This window comes from Cricetulus griseus, chromosome 3 (assembly GCF_003668045.3).
Source record: "Cricetulus griseus strain 17A/GY chromosome 3, alternate assembly CriGri-PICRH-1.0, whole genome shotgun sequence".
In the NCBI taxonomy this organism is placed as follows: domain Eukaryota; kingdom Metazoa; phylum Chordata; class Mammalia; order Rodentia; family Cricetidae; genus Cricetulus; species Cricetulus griseus.
The window spans coordinates 32,756,986-32,771,016 of record NC_048596.1 but is presented as its reverse complement, the minus strand read 5'-3'; the positions used below and the strand labels follow the sequence as shown (position 1 = coordinate 32,771,016).

At 44.2% G+C, this 14,031-nt stretch overlaps 1 protein-coding gene across 2 annotated transcripts in view; it reads right to left on the bottom strand.

Moving 5' to 3' along the window:
- The window catches only part of Glis3 (GLIS family zinc finger 3), a 426,885-nt gene extending 413,415 nt beyond the window's left edge, over nucleotides 1–13,470 (bottom strand). The window contains exons 1-2 of one of the 2 annotated variants that reach the window (XM_027406458.2): nucleotides 12,823–13,470; nucleotides 11,780–11,962 (exon numbers count right to left, since the gene is read on the bottom strand). The gene's annotated coding sequence lies outside the window, so the exon portion shown is untranslated. The remainder of the gene's footprint in view (nucleotides 1–11,779; nucleotides 11,963–12,822) is intronic. The other variant, XM_027406457.2, reaches the window with a different exon arrangement.
- Between the last annotated feature and the right edge of the window lie 561 nt (nucleotides 13,471–14,031).

The window sequence follows — 14,031 nt, the reverse complement described above, 5'->3', positions numbered from 1 at the left end:
GAAATGACTGCACCAATCTTCATGGGAAGGCTACCAAGGAATGGGAACTTTTTCAAGGATATTGTTTTTCTTTCACCATTTTAGGAAAACAAAAAAAATATTTAAATGTTCACTGTGCTTTCCATAAAATTTACCACTCTTGCCTGTGTTGAGGCACTTTGTATGTAATTAAAATGTAAAATTCGGAGTTTACTCTTGTTTTGACAGGAATCACATCCTTTGGTGACATTTAGCTTTGCCAATCCAATGAGACACTCAACAACTCCGCCTGCCATACAGGTACCACTTGTACTCCCCCTGCCACCGCAGGGCCCATGGAAAGACAAGTCCAAGTTATCCAAACCTGCATGACTGAATTCCTTTATGAAACAGTAAGAATAGGGATTGCTACCAAACTGGTCCCAAGTCTGTTCTTTGGCTATGGAGAACTCCCCACACACTTATCAGTTATGAGTACATGGAGCTACACTGTACAACCAACCATTCCCCATTCATTCATAAAATAGTGGTTTCTGAGCACTCTGAACTTTCACAGGAAGCATTTATTCAGAAGCCACAGAAAAGGAAAAAATGGCAAATAAATAGGCCATATTGGCAAATTTTTAAAAATGAAGAACAGTCCAAAATGACTGGAGTCAGTTAAACCAGGTCCAAGTGGCAAGTGTCTTCAGATTTGTTGACTGTGCTCATTTATGTTTTGGTTTGTTTTATTTTTTCTAAAGAGTAATTCTTGTCCCAATATCATATACAAGTGGCTCTCATCAAAATCTGGATAAAAAACACATCACTAAGTATTCCAGAATTAGGCTTGGTCATTAAGACCTGCAAGAAGGGAAGCTGGGTCGTCGTGCCTTTAATCCCAGCACTCAGGAAGCAGACGCAGGCAGATCTCTGTGAGATGGAGGCCAGCCTGGTCTACAGAGTGAGCTTCTGTAGGAGGCCCTCTTAGGAGAGGCTCCTAAGCTACAGAGAAACCCTGTCTCGAAAAAAGACCTGCAAGAAGGGAATGTGAGGAACCAATATGAATTATTTATTTTGCTTAATTTTTTTATAAGTTGCACTCTTGATTGAAACAGGTTTAAAGAAAAAACAGAATGTACTTAAATTTTATAACTGAGAAAAAAGCAGCCAGAAAAATTAAGTGATTAATGCAAGGGAAAAAAAACAAACAAACAAAAAAAAAATGGTGAACAGCATTTAAGTTAAGCAAAACCACCCCTGAGATGGAAAAAGAAAGAAAAAAGAAAGAAAAGACAGAAACTACATGCAAAAAATATAAGATGAAAAGAAAGAAACTATATAGGGAAGTGTGCCTAAAATTAAAGTTTTCACATGAATTATGTCAACAAATCTTTTGAGCATTAGATACTAGTACCTAGAAATCAATTTAGTTTAGTCACAGTGTAATATTTTATGTATTTTTGAGCTAAGTCATTGATCACAATATCATTTCAAGCCCACTGGGTAATAAAGTAGGAATAAACCACTCAGCTTTAGGAAAAGATTTATGTTCAGTGAGAAGCACTAAAGAAGCTAAGGAGCCGAGACCTAGGTCACAAGCTCCCTGGACTCAGTTCTTCATTCATAGAAGCCTGGGGAAGACAAATAAAATCACTAAGGACTCTTGACATTGTTTTCCTAATACTTTATATATCAAATATTATTTTTAAAGCACTCATGTACTATAATAACAAATTAATATGTAGACTCTATTTCTCTATCAATTAAAGCAATGGTAAGAGGGCCAGGCCTCCCCTAACACCATGAACAAAGACAGCACTAACAACAACGGAATACAGCAATAAACTTACAATACTGCTAAGAAAATAAAAACCACAGCTACTAGTATCCTAAACTTAATGAGGAAAATTTCACCGAGAGAACCTCTTTTTAACAAAGATGTATCTACTTATATTTTATATGTATTAGTGTTTTATTTGCACTATGTGCCTGACTGGTACTCACAGAGTCCAAAAGAGGATGCCAGATCCCCTGAAACTGGAGGTACAGGCAGCTGTGAGCTGCCATGTGTGTGCTGGGAACTGAACCTAGGTCCTTTGCAAGAGCAGCTAATGCTTCTAACCACTGAGACATTTCTCCAGACCCTTCCTTTCATTTAAAAACTTTCACAAGCTTCTCCTTTGTCTTATGCCCACTCTACTCGACTATCAACAAACAAGCAAATAAAGACAAAGAAGTTTTAAAAGAAAAGACAAAGAGCATCCAGAAATATAAATCTCAGGTTTTTCATACATGCCATTTTGCCATATTAAGATTTTTATGCCCCATTGGGTCTCACAGTGAAAATGTTCACTCTACTAATGAGTTACTAAATCTTTCCTTTTGACCATGTTCAAACTCTTAAAACACACTCCCATAATTCAGGTCAGAGAGGAAATGACTTAACCCCTAAGGAAACTAAGGTAGAAAACCATTTAATAAGGCCACTCATTTTCTAGAAAAGCATTAACTTTGATCAAAATATAAAATCATGACTCCACCTTCTTTCCAGGGCTCCAGGCACTGCTCCTTGTGGATTAAGAAGATTAAACAAATAAAAGCAATGTTAACTTATCTATTCAAGAAAATTCACCGGGCGTTGGTGGCACACGCCTTTAATCCCAGCACTTGGAAGGCAGAGACAGGCGGATTTCTGTGCGTTCGAGGCCAGCCTGGTCTCCAGAGTGAGTTCCAGGACAGCCTCCAAAGCTACACAGAGAAACCCTGTCTGGAAAAACAAAAAAAATAAAAAAATTAAAAAAAAAGAAAATTTTAGAAACAAGTTCCATAATGCCTATTTACAGCCAAAGGCCCTTTCTTAGTAAATACCATTAATAGACTCATCTAGAGTCATAATTCATCTGATGAGCCAGTTAATTATTAATTTTCATACATCATTTCATTTCCTTAGGCTACATTTAGCCTTTGTTATATTTTCCATTCCTTACGCTGAGAGCATTTCTTGCCCTGAACCCCCCAAAAAAAACCCAAACAAACAAACAACAAAAACCCCCAAAACCTGTTAATGAAGCACAAATAATGGTCAGGTAGAAAACTGATCCTGAATATAATCATATTTACATATATACATATATGCATGTAAGTAAATGTGGGCATGCATTTATGGTGTGTGTGTGTGTGTGTGTGTGTGTGTGTGTGTGTTTAAGACATCTATGACATGTTACTCTTTTCATTTTCCCCTTTTGGGTTAATGATTGTATAATTTCATTAAGCTCTGTCATTTCAACTTCGCTGCCTTCATCGTTTAATAGGCCCATGCTATTCTCCAGGGCTTATCCTGTTACAGCTTTTTGTAGCCAGAACTATAGAAACGAAAAGCCTATTGATGGACAATGTAAGGTGTTCTCATGCACGGTTGCAGTGTGAAGCACATTTGGCAATTTAATCAAGGACAGATAGAGCTGAGTGAGTGTTCTTATACCCCAAGAGTTCATTTTAATAAGCAGAATGTACCTTGTTCTAACACAGGTGACTGACTCCTCAGTAAAGACTGTATAAACAAAAACCAATCATGTAAGTCACTTTATTGGCAACAATATAAACACAGATATATTAGATGTCACCAATAAATCAGAGTGATTCTTGTCTGCAATTTCAACAAGAGGAAAGTGCAAACATGAGCCCATGAAGCAGCAGGATATTATGGAGGAAATATATTGGACGTGGACAGTATCATTTCTCTACACCAAAACTGAATGGTCCTCTATTGTGATGAGTGTATCCACAGCAAGACATAGTTGATTGTGTGGCTTCCTAACTGTATGCACTGAAACCAACAAAGCAACTAAAGCTTCACAAAAAGAAATTCATATTTGAGCTGTTGAGCAAAAACTTCAAGAAACATATACATCTCTTTACTCAAGTCTTCTCAAGGCCTAATGAAGATGGTCAGAACATTTATTATAAACATAGTACGTGCTGACAACAAACAATACACTCAGTGGTAAGATGAAATCAGAGATCTCACTCTATCACTAATTAATAAGTCAATTGAGTGTTCTCAGCAGCCATTCCACCCAAGTCTTTCAGAGAGCACGTAGAAAAGACACCGTTGTCTGCAAAAACCCAAGACTCCGATGTCATCTGTGGATCCAAACTCTAAGCTAATTCATGATCAACATATTGTTAACTACTCTAAATTTTCTATTTATAAGTTTTCTCTAAAATGAAGATAATTTTTCTTAAGCATATGGAAGAAACTACCTGACAGTGCATTTTAAAGTCTGTAGCTATGAAGTTCACAGCATGGGTAGTGAGCATGGCCAAGGCTGTAGAGAGTTAAAAGAGGAGATGGAGGAGCGGACTTCTAGTCCAGAAACCCTCTCCTAGTTAGTAGTCAGACTGAAAGTCAAAAGCAACATTCTGAAGATCCAGGCAGTGACTATGATGACAATGATAATGACTACAGACCAAACAGCTGGTAGAAAGTCAAAATCTTCAGAGAGACTGCGCTGGAGAACAACACTGAAGCTAGGTAACACCTCCCCCGCTCCCAGAATTCATCTTCCACACCTGAGACCGTCTACTGGACTCTCACAGCCTCCTACTTTACTCAGCGTCACTGGTTTTAGCAATAATTACTGAGAAGTGTCTCATTACTTTGCCTCGGTCACTAATTCATCAATGAGTACAGAAAGCTGTGGCCCTACAAAGAATGTTCACTCAGTCCAAAAAAATAATAATCATCGTAAGAAAGCAGAATGAATTTGCAACCAAAACATTTCAGCACAAACTGGGATGCCCGGCCAGGCAGTCATGGACTGGCCATGCCTCGGCACAGCATAGGTGGGAATACGCTGAGTTTCCAGACCTACTGTTCCCAAATTACTCACTCTAAAGCAGTGTTTTGCAAACAGGGCAGCAATCCCCTGAAGGCCTATGGTATCAGTTACTCAACAGGGAAAGTATTTTTTTTAATATAAAACAAATAGAACAGACTGCAATATATTTAAAGCTATCAGAGTACATCAAGAGTAACAGTCAAGAACTGTTCTAGTTCATTTCTTTGCAGGTGTACATATCTGTGTGCACATAGTGTGTTTGGGATAAGATAAACACTGTATTTTATGGTGAGTCAGGACAAAACGAAATAAAACCTAGTGTTAGAAAATCATTTGGACTCTTTGATGACCCAAACACCTACAAACAGCAGCTGTAGGTACAGCCAGACTTAAACAAAGTAAAAGAAATAGCAAAATAGTGTAAAATGAAGAAAAGATCTGAAAGCTTGACATTTTAGGTTTTGGTTTGTTTTGTTTGTTTATTTTGTTTTGTTTTGTTTTGTTTTGTTTTTGGAGGAAGGGTTTCTCTATGTAGCCCTGGCTGTCCTGGAATTCTCTTTGTCGACAAGGCTGGCCTTGAATTCAGAGATCCTCCTGCCTCTGTCTCAGCTTTATTTTTATTTTTTGGGGGGAGGATGCGGTTTGAGACAGGGTTTCTCTGTGGCTTTGGAGGCTGTCCTGGAACTAGCTCTTGTAGACCAGACTGGTTTCAAGATCCACCTGCCTCTGCCTCCCGAGTGCTGGGATTAAAGAGTGCACCACCACCACCTGGCTTTTTTTTTTTTTTTTTTTTTTTTTAAGGTCAAACAATATAAAGCTACATTTCAACCACTGCCATCTATGGCCCCTCAATAGAGAGCAATTGATTACTTGTGCTGATAAGCAACTGAACCAACAATAGCATTAGCATAAAAACCGACTGACAATGGGATCTGAAGAGACAACCAGGCAAAGGTTTAGAGCTTGGGTTGTGCCGGGCGTTGGTGGCTCACACCTTTAATCCCAGCACTCCAGAGGCTGAGGCAGGCAGATCTCTAAATTCAAGGACAGCCTGGTCTACAGAGCATTCCAGGACAGGCTCCAAAGTTACACAGAGAAACCCTATCTCGAAAAAGAGAGAGAGAGAGAGAGAGAGAGCGCACTGGTTGCTCTTCAGAGGACGGGGGTTCTGTTCCTGGCACCCACAAACCAGCTCACAACTGTCTGTAACTCAGTTCCAGAGAGAGAGAGAGAAAGAGAGACCCCATCTTGCCTTCCAGACATCAGGCATGCATGTGGTGAACAGACACACATGTAGACAAAACACCCACACTTATAAATAAATAGTAACAATAATTATTAATTTTTTTAGATCTTCCTGGTTATAGAGCATAGATAGCCATCCCAAGAATCAAACCATGCCCTAACAGAAAAACCAAAATAAGGAATAGCTATATATATTAACACAAATCAATTTTTTAGCCCTGTGTTTTTTCGAAATGTGTTCTTAATATGAGTTAACCATCAGATCCTGAGATGAAGAATCTGAAATGGAAAAAATGAACGTATCCCCTATGATGTCACCCCTGAATTAATTACCTGCACTGCTGGGACTGAGTCCCACATGGCCATCATTTGAGACACAAAGCCCTCTTCATCGAAAAAATAGAAAAGCAGTGGAAACTGGCTGGAGAATGATCTTTGTAAAGAAAATATGAAAATCTGTCCCCACACAAAGAGGTGCAAGGGAAATGAACTATGCCTAAATGGAAAGAGGGTTCCTTGTCACTCAGTTTGTATTACCTACCACTCGGTCTACAGGAATGGCTATTTTTAAGGCTAAAATCACAATTTTCTCAAAAGGGTAAGAAAAAAGCTACCTATAGAAGATTCTACAAGCAAAGCTGATCATCTAGACCAAAGAATCTTTTTAGCAAGCTTGCTTGTTAAAAAAAATCTGTCACACGTGGACTGCGTGATTTCTCTGCTTCACCCCAGTTACGGCTTAAAAGTACCCACTGTTAAGTATTTTTAGTCATTGGTAGACAGAAGTTTTATACAAGTTAATTCTGTTCACTGACATCAGGGAAGAAGTATGAGTGTCCACAACAATGACTAGGCCTTTACCCAACATGACAACATATTTATTAAAAATCTTGTTTAAACCTTCATGAATGACTCAGCCAAGTTACAGACAGGAGTGGAGCCTATTGGTCATGCTGAAAAGGTTGGGAAAACATTAATCTATTTCTTCACACACAAAAACAGCAAAAGTCCGACTCAGCCCTGGCCTCTGGTTGGCTTTCTGTGTACAGTAATTCAGCAGGCCTAGAAATGAAACTTGGAAGCTCTGGCTCAGAACTGTAAAAACTACTGATGTTCAGAAAAACTGGTCACTTTATCAAGGAGCCTGGGACAAGGTCAGATCTTGTGCTAGAGCCTATCTGCTCATCTACAGTTCCGTAAGGCTTGCTGCCCCTGAAGGAACGTGCAGCCTTTCATGTTCTTGGCCTAGAGATCACAGCAAACAAGAATGACCCCACTACTTTCTTCATCTCAAGTATGTGCTCAGCTATGTGGCATCTCTGAGGTTTCAAGCCTTGCAGACAAATCCCATGATTTTGTTCCCAAGACAGAAAATGACTGGATTATCGCTCTAGCACACTTGAAACTTACCTCCAGAGTTTCCCAGGCCCCTTCTCAGTTTGTGTTTGGATATGTGCATGTATGCAAGTTTGCATGTGTGCAAATCAATGTAAAACAGTGTATATGCACATGCATGTAGAAAACAGAGGACAACCTCAGGTGTCAACCCCACGACTCTACCTCCTTTGAAACAAGGTCTGGCACTGACCCAGAGGTCACCAAATATGCTACACTTAACTGATCCCCTTGTGTCTGCCTCCCCAGTGCTGGCATTACAGGGGTACACCATCGTATCTAGCATTTTTACATAGGTTCTAGGGTCAGAACTCAGGTCATGATGAAAACATAGGGAAAACATTCATCTAGCTCTTCACATGGTCCTCATGCTTGCAAGGCAAGAGTTTTATCAAATGAACCACCTTCAAGCCCTCTTTTACTCACTCTCCAAGCCCATTTTATGCCTGTCACACTCCTGTTAGCCTCCATGTCTCCTATCTGTCCAATGGGGATAATTATACTATCGTGCACTGCGTATGACATTACAGGGTAATATATGAGAAAATGCATGTCACATTCTTAGTACAGTGCCAGGACATAAAGAACCCAACAAATATTAACTGTTTTACTCCACACATATTTTCCATTTCACACTCCTACCATTCTACAGTGCACTGTGGCTTTTTGCCTATGTTTTATTTCCCTGTCTAAATTCTCACTTCATTGAGTTTTGAGGTTGTGTCTAGCTTGTATTTATTTGAACCCCCGCCCCTAGCCCTTGTATTTAGAGATTGTCATTTACTCTATTTACATATCTGTCCTTTTCACACCTGACTTATCATACAGCTATTTCAATACTAATTTACACATGTATACATTTACTATATTTTTGCTATTCATATTATGCAGAAAGTATAAGATATATATAGTCTGCCCTTATCTTTTATTATCTGAATAAATATGGTATAAGTGACATGTGACAATGCAATAACGAGTCCCATGCTCTGTGACCTGTGGATCCAGTTTAATTACAGCTGTATGCCTTCTAGTCTATCCAGTCTCGTTTCTCTTCCTTTCTCCAAGTAGGAAGAAGTAACACAGAAATCCTATCCTGTCCTCTGAGCAGACTCAATCACCTAGCCTGAATCTTGGCACTCTGGTGGGCAATTTTCACAGTCAATTCAGTGCCAGAACTAAGTTGTTTGCTGTGGAGTGTTAGCCCTCACACCAGGGCTACCAATGCAAACGCTTCAGCATTTTTCCTGCTCACCCAGATCTCCACACCGGGCATGTTTCTCAGGTAGGTACCAGACAGGAATAGATATGATCCATCTCACTTGTATTTCTCATTAGTTCTATCACTTTAAGTAATGCTCAAACAACTACTTTCTCTAAGCCAAACTGTTCCCCTCTCCTTTAAGGGAAAAGGCACTATCTGACCAACTATAAAGTTGCATGCAGATGAAACAAATCTAAAACTATTCCAATTACATAAGATACTTACTTGTTCAGGAAAACTCACACAAGTGTTAGGATTGAGGGTAGTGTGACCTTAAAGCAGGGGTTCTCAACCTTCCTAATGCTGTGACCCTTTAATACAGTTCCTCATGTTGTGGTGACCTCCCCCAACCATAAACTCATTTCGTTGCTACTTCATAACTGTAATTTTGCTACTTTTATGAACCTGTAATGCAAAAATCTGATATGCATGATATATGATATGGGACCCACAAATGGGATTGCAACCCACAAACTGAAAGGGAGGCAGTCACTGGAGGGACTTGTGAGAGATGCTCCTTGGATGCTCCTTTGTTGGGTATGTCCTCTTTCAGAAGCTAACGGGTGTGATCTTCCATATGGACATTTTGTTCTACGTTAATAAAAATGTTGACTTGTGTGTCAACTCTGCCTAAAGTAGGTAACTAAAACCTGGAACTTGGCATCTTTTATAAAAATTCAGCTCACTATTAATGTCATGTTAAAGGTTTCCTTTTTTGTCTCTTTCTTCTTAAATAAAAATGCCACCATAGTTTTATTGTATAAACTACCTATGTGACTTTTTTCTTCAGTCCTAAATGAGTTTATGAAACAGTCAAAGAGTTAATCCTGTATTAACACCTTATTTATAATAGAACTTCCTCTATAGAAAAATAATTGCAGAAACACAGGAAATGACTTCTCCAAGGATAAGAGAGTGCTCTGGTGCCTCTTCCTGGATCCGCTCCTTTGAAATAACTCCTACAATCTGGGAGAATTAAACACTAACATTCCAACTCCAATGATCAGCAACGATGACCTGGGAGGACAATGTAGACAGGATCTCCTCGGGCCTACTAAGAAGGTCAAGTGAACACTGACCTGTCTTTTCAAACTGTGGAAAGACCAACTCTGCCACATAAATCAAGGCAGGGCTTTTACAAAAACACTAGTTCCGTTTACTTAACTCTCCCCATTCTTTTTTGGCCAGGTAAAAATTCTAAACTAGGTACAGTATAGACAGCATCCAACAAAAGAGAGTTGCATCCCATTTGGAATGAGGACCACTTTCTCCCAAGCAAACCAACCAACCCCAGTTATCCAGACCTCAGCTAATCTGAGTGGGAACTGTGGTAGAATTGCTGGTAGAAACGGTGGAAACCCTGGTAGAATCAATGAATTGTAGGATGGCCACTCTGCCCAGACTGACCTCAAAGGGAGAGGGGATCATTCCAGAGCACACAGAATTAACTAACTCACTGTCAAAAAGGGTTGAGTCCTCCCAGCATGGAAGAAAAGAAATGAACAGAGCACCAAAAGGAATGGGAACAATGCCTCCTTCAATTCAAGGAGGAGTGGGGTTGGAGCTAGTCTCGATGAAAACTGTGGTAAACGCTAGTAAAGTCATTAAATGTCAGCAGCTCTCACTGCAGAAGTAAAGGGGAAAACAACATACACTCTCACACAGTTCTCTCTTTAGATCACATCAACGTTTCCTGGGGCAACCTTCATGGTTTTCCTGCAAACTTTTTGCAGGTTGCACCTGCTTTGTGTAGCCTCACTGCAAACAAGAGAGAAAAGGGGGACGAAGATTTAAACTAACACAGGTCCATTTTTACAATTTAAAAAGTTCCTAGTTTAATCTAAAAAGTGAAGTCCAGTGGGCAAGGAGACATTTGGGGAACAGCCTGGCTACCACCCAAGGCCGAAATCATGACTCATCAAAGCTTCATAACAGGCAGAAGACGCTTTGCATTTGTCTTGAGTTCACCTTCAGGCCAAGAACCACTGGCTCTCAACTGAGAAACTTCAGTGTTTTTTCCTGGATACTTAAGTTTGGCAGGGGTTCCTGGGCAAAACCCCTTGAGTCTTTGAGTCTTGGTTTCCCCAGGCCCCCTAGGATGTTAAGAGTTCCCCTCTGGGGACTCCAGGTCCCATAACCCAAAAGGACTGGTCCACAGGGAGGCAGCTGTGTAACTTCTCTTTCCTTGCCAACTCTAGGATCACCTGGGACCACCGACCCCAATTCTCAAGATATTGATGATGTCCTAGGAGACTCCACAGGATTGGGAACGTACCCTCTCTAGGAGACACAAGGTTGTAATTGCTGAAGACCCCGTGGACACTGCTCCCTAGGATTCCGGAAGTGACCCCCTACCCTCTATCCCATCTGACCAAGCTGGTGTCAAGCAAGCCAAGCCAGGAAGAGAGGTACACAGGGCAGAAGAATCTGGAGTAGTGGTGGGCCTACAGGGCCCAGAATTGTGCCTGGGAACAGTGAGTAGACAGCCCTCCTGGAGTCTCCAACACCCACCCCCAACACACAGACACACACAGACAGACACAGACAGACACACACACACACACACACACAGCTTTGCCCTGTCAGGGTCTTAGATCCTGGCCCCCTGGGCTCCCTGTAGGTAAGCGAGGGGCGGGGTCCGGAGGTGGAGGCGCCAGGGCCCCTAGTGGTGCTGGCTGCACTCGGCCGCCCCCGCTCTGCCCCCGCCCCTTACCCGCGGCGTGTCAGCCAGCCGGCGAGCGAGCGAGCGAGCGAATGCAACAAAACAAAACAAACTCGTGCCGGCTTCCTGTTGTGCAACCCCGTACTGAGTAAGTCGGGGGCAGAAAGGCCGCCGCCAGCCGCCAGTTAGGAAGCCAGGACAAACCGAGGGGACCGGCGCACAGCGGGCCTCAGACCCGGGAGCCACACTCGTGTGCGCACCACCCAGAATCCCTCCCGCGTCCGGACCTTGGTGCAAGCCCCTCACCCCCAGGTGTCGTTTTGCTGTCGCCTCCCAAACACACTACCAAGTCCAAGGGCGCGACCTCGTGGAGCCAGACCCTTTCCCCCAAATTGTCTCCCTCCAGGTACCTACTTGAATCATCCATAGGATGACAAATCCGCCCCGGCCAAGGTTTTCAGACACTTGGGTGAGTTCCTCGTCCCCTGGGTGACTTGTCAGCTCTAGTGAGTAACTTGGAACTGTCGCTTGGGGCAAGGTGTGTGTCTAGGATTGCCAACAGCTCACTCACGCTTTCCAGAAAGTGGTCCCGGCCGGCTTCAAAATAGACACAGGGTCATTTATAGGGACCAGAGTCTTGAAGTGGGACAAAGTGACAAAGTCCCAGAGACTGAGACATTCCCCAAACAGTGCTGACATTTTGTCCCGGCCCATAAAAATGTACACGCGAGGTGACGAACCCGGCGGGGAGAGTTGGTGTCTGAATGTGTCTGCACTTTGGTGGCGTGGGAGGTTATAGTTAAAAACTTGGCGGCTGCGGGTCGCTGCACCGCTCCGGACTAGTAGCTGTGTCCCCCAACCCGAGGACCTCCCTGAACAATGGGGACACCCACTTGGATGAAACACGAAAGTGGAAAACAGCCTTCGTGGCGCTCCACAAACACGTGGAAGCCGGAAATACAACTACTGCCCCGACTGTGAGCCAAAGACCTCAGGCCACCCCATCATTCCCCACTTTGCCAAAGTTTCCCTCAAGTAGAACCCCGCGAGGGATGGCGCGCGCCGTGCTGGAGCGCTCTGTAACTGGCCCTGACTGTGTAGCCTTCTGGAACCTGTATTTTCTTTTTAAAAAGCACAGAGACTCTCCCTCATAAGCTAAACTTCAACACCTTGTTGGTTTCCTTTCCATGTATACTCGGCGCTCTTAGGCAACTGTCAGCCAGTCTGCGGGCTACATGAGTATTGCCATCAGCCTCGGTAAGGTGTGCCTAGGTCTCCAGAAGCCCTGTGAGTCTGTGGAGTTGGGGGTACTCGTGCCCTCAAATCCGCGCGACCGCCACCAACCCGGCGTGCACAAACTATTTCTAATCCCGAGTTTGCATCTCTGAGACTGGCCGCCCCCACACTCTCCAGCGCCTTCTCGCCTGCGGAACAAAGTTCCTATGGCATCCACTTACCAGGTAACCGGATTTCCACAACAAAGCTAGGCGCGCGAGTCCCTTCTCCCAGCCAGACCGCGCGTGACAGCACTGGCGACCAGTGGGTGGGGGGTCAGCCCCTCAGCGCTCCGCGCAGGCTCTGCCTCCTTCGGAAATGAAAACTCGCATCCAAGCCCGGGGCCGGAGCGCGGAAACGCGGCCCGATGGTCGTGAGTGTGCGCGCGCGGCTGCGACGGCGGCGGCCCGCGAAGGAGGAGGCAGGGCTGCGGGCCGACTCTCGGCATCAGCTCAGCCCGCTGTCCCCGCTACACACAGACACACTCCAATCGTGTCTTTACAAAGTTGAGTAGCGACTTGGTGCCTGGCCCCGAGTGCTCATCCTCGCTCCGGGTCGGGGAGATGCGTGGAAGGGTCGGGCTCGGGATGCTGGCTGTTTGAGCTGGGTCCCGGCTGGAGAGCGCCGGTGCGAGCCTGGACCCGGGCCCGCCGCGGCCCCGAGGTGCGCGGCCCCTGGCTCCCGTGCCCTTGCGCGCCGCGCTCTGGGCTGCCCGGGCGGCGCAGTAGGGACGCGGCTGCAGGGAGAGGGGAAGGGGAAAGAGGGCGGGCGGGAGGCTGCCCGGCGAGGAGTGTGGATGTGTGTGCGGCCGCGAGGGCCGGCCCGCAGCCAGCTGCTTCCTGAGTGTGAGCGCCGGAGGGGGCGGGGAGGGATGGGGGCGGGCTCCTGGTCACCAGGCCAGCTAGTGTCTAGCTCTCGACATTCGCGCACAAGCTCCTTCCCATAAAACTCCAGAGCATGGTAACCGCAGAGAGTCTCTTCACCTTTCGGGACCTATTTGGCGCTCTCTCTCTCTCTCTCTCTCTCTCTCTCTCTCTCTCTCTCTCTCTCTCTCTCTCTCTCTCTCTCTCTCTCTCTCTCTCTCCTCTCTCTCTCTCCTCTAACTGAAAAATGTGTCAGCCCTTCTACAGGACCAGTTGTCAAATCCTAAGGAACAGAAAATCCTTGTAGTAAAAAGGAGAGAGAGTGGAAACAGAAAAGTGAAAGATGGCAAAAGGGACCCAAATGTGTGGGATTGGATGCTAGTGACTATTTGAAAACTGGCTGTGGAATGCCGAGAGGGTCTTTGTGACACCTTCCACGGGGTAGAGGGGCTAAAGGAAGTGGGGGTGGGGTAACCAGGGCTTCACTTTGAAGACTGGCTGGGAGGAATGGGCACACTCTCTTGGAAG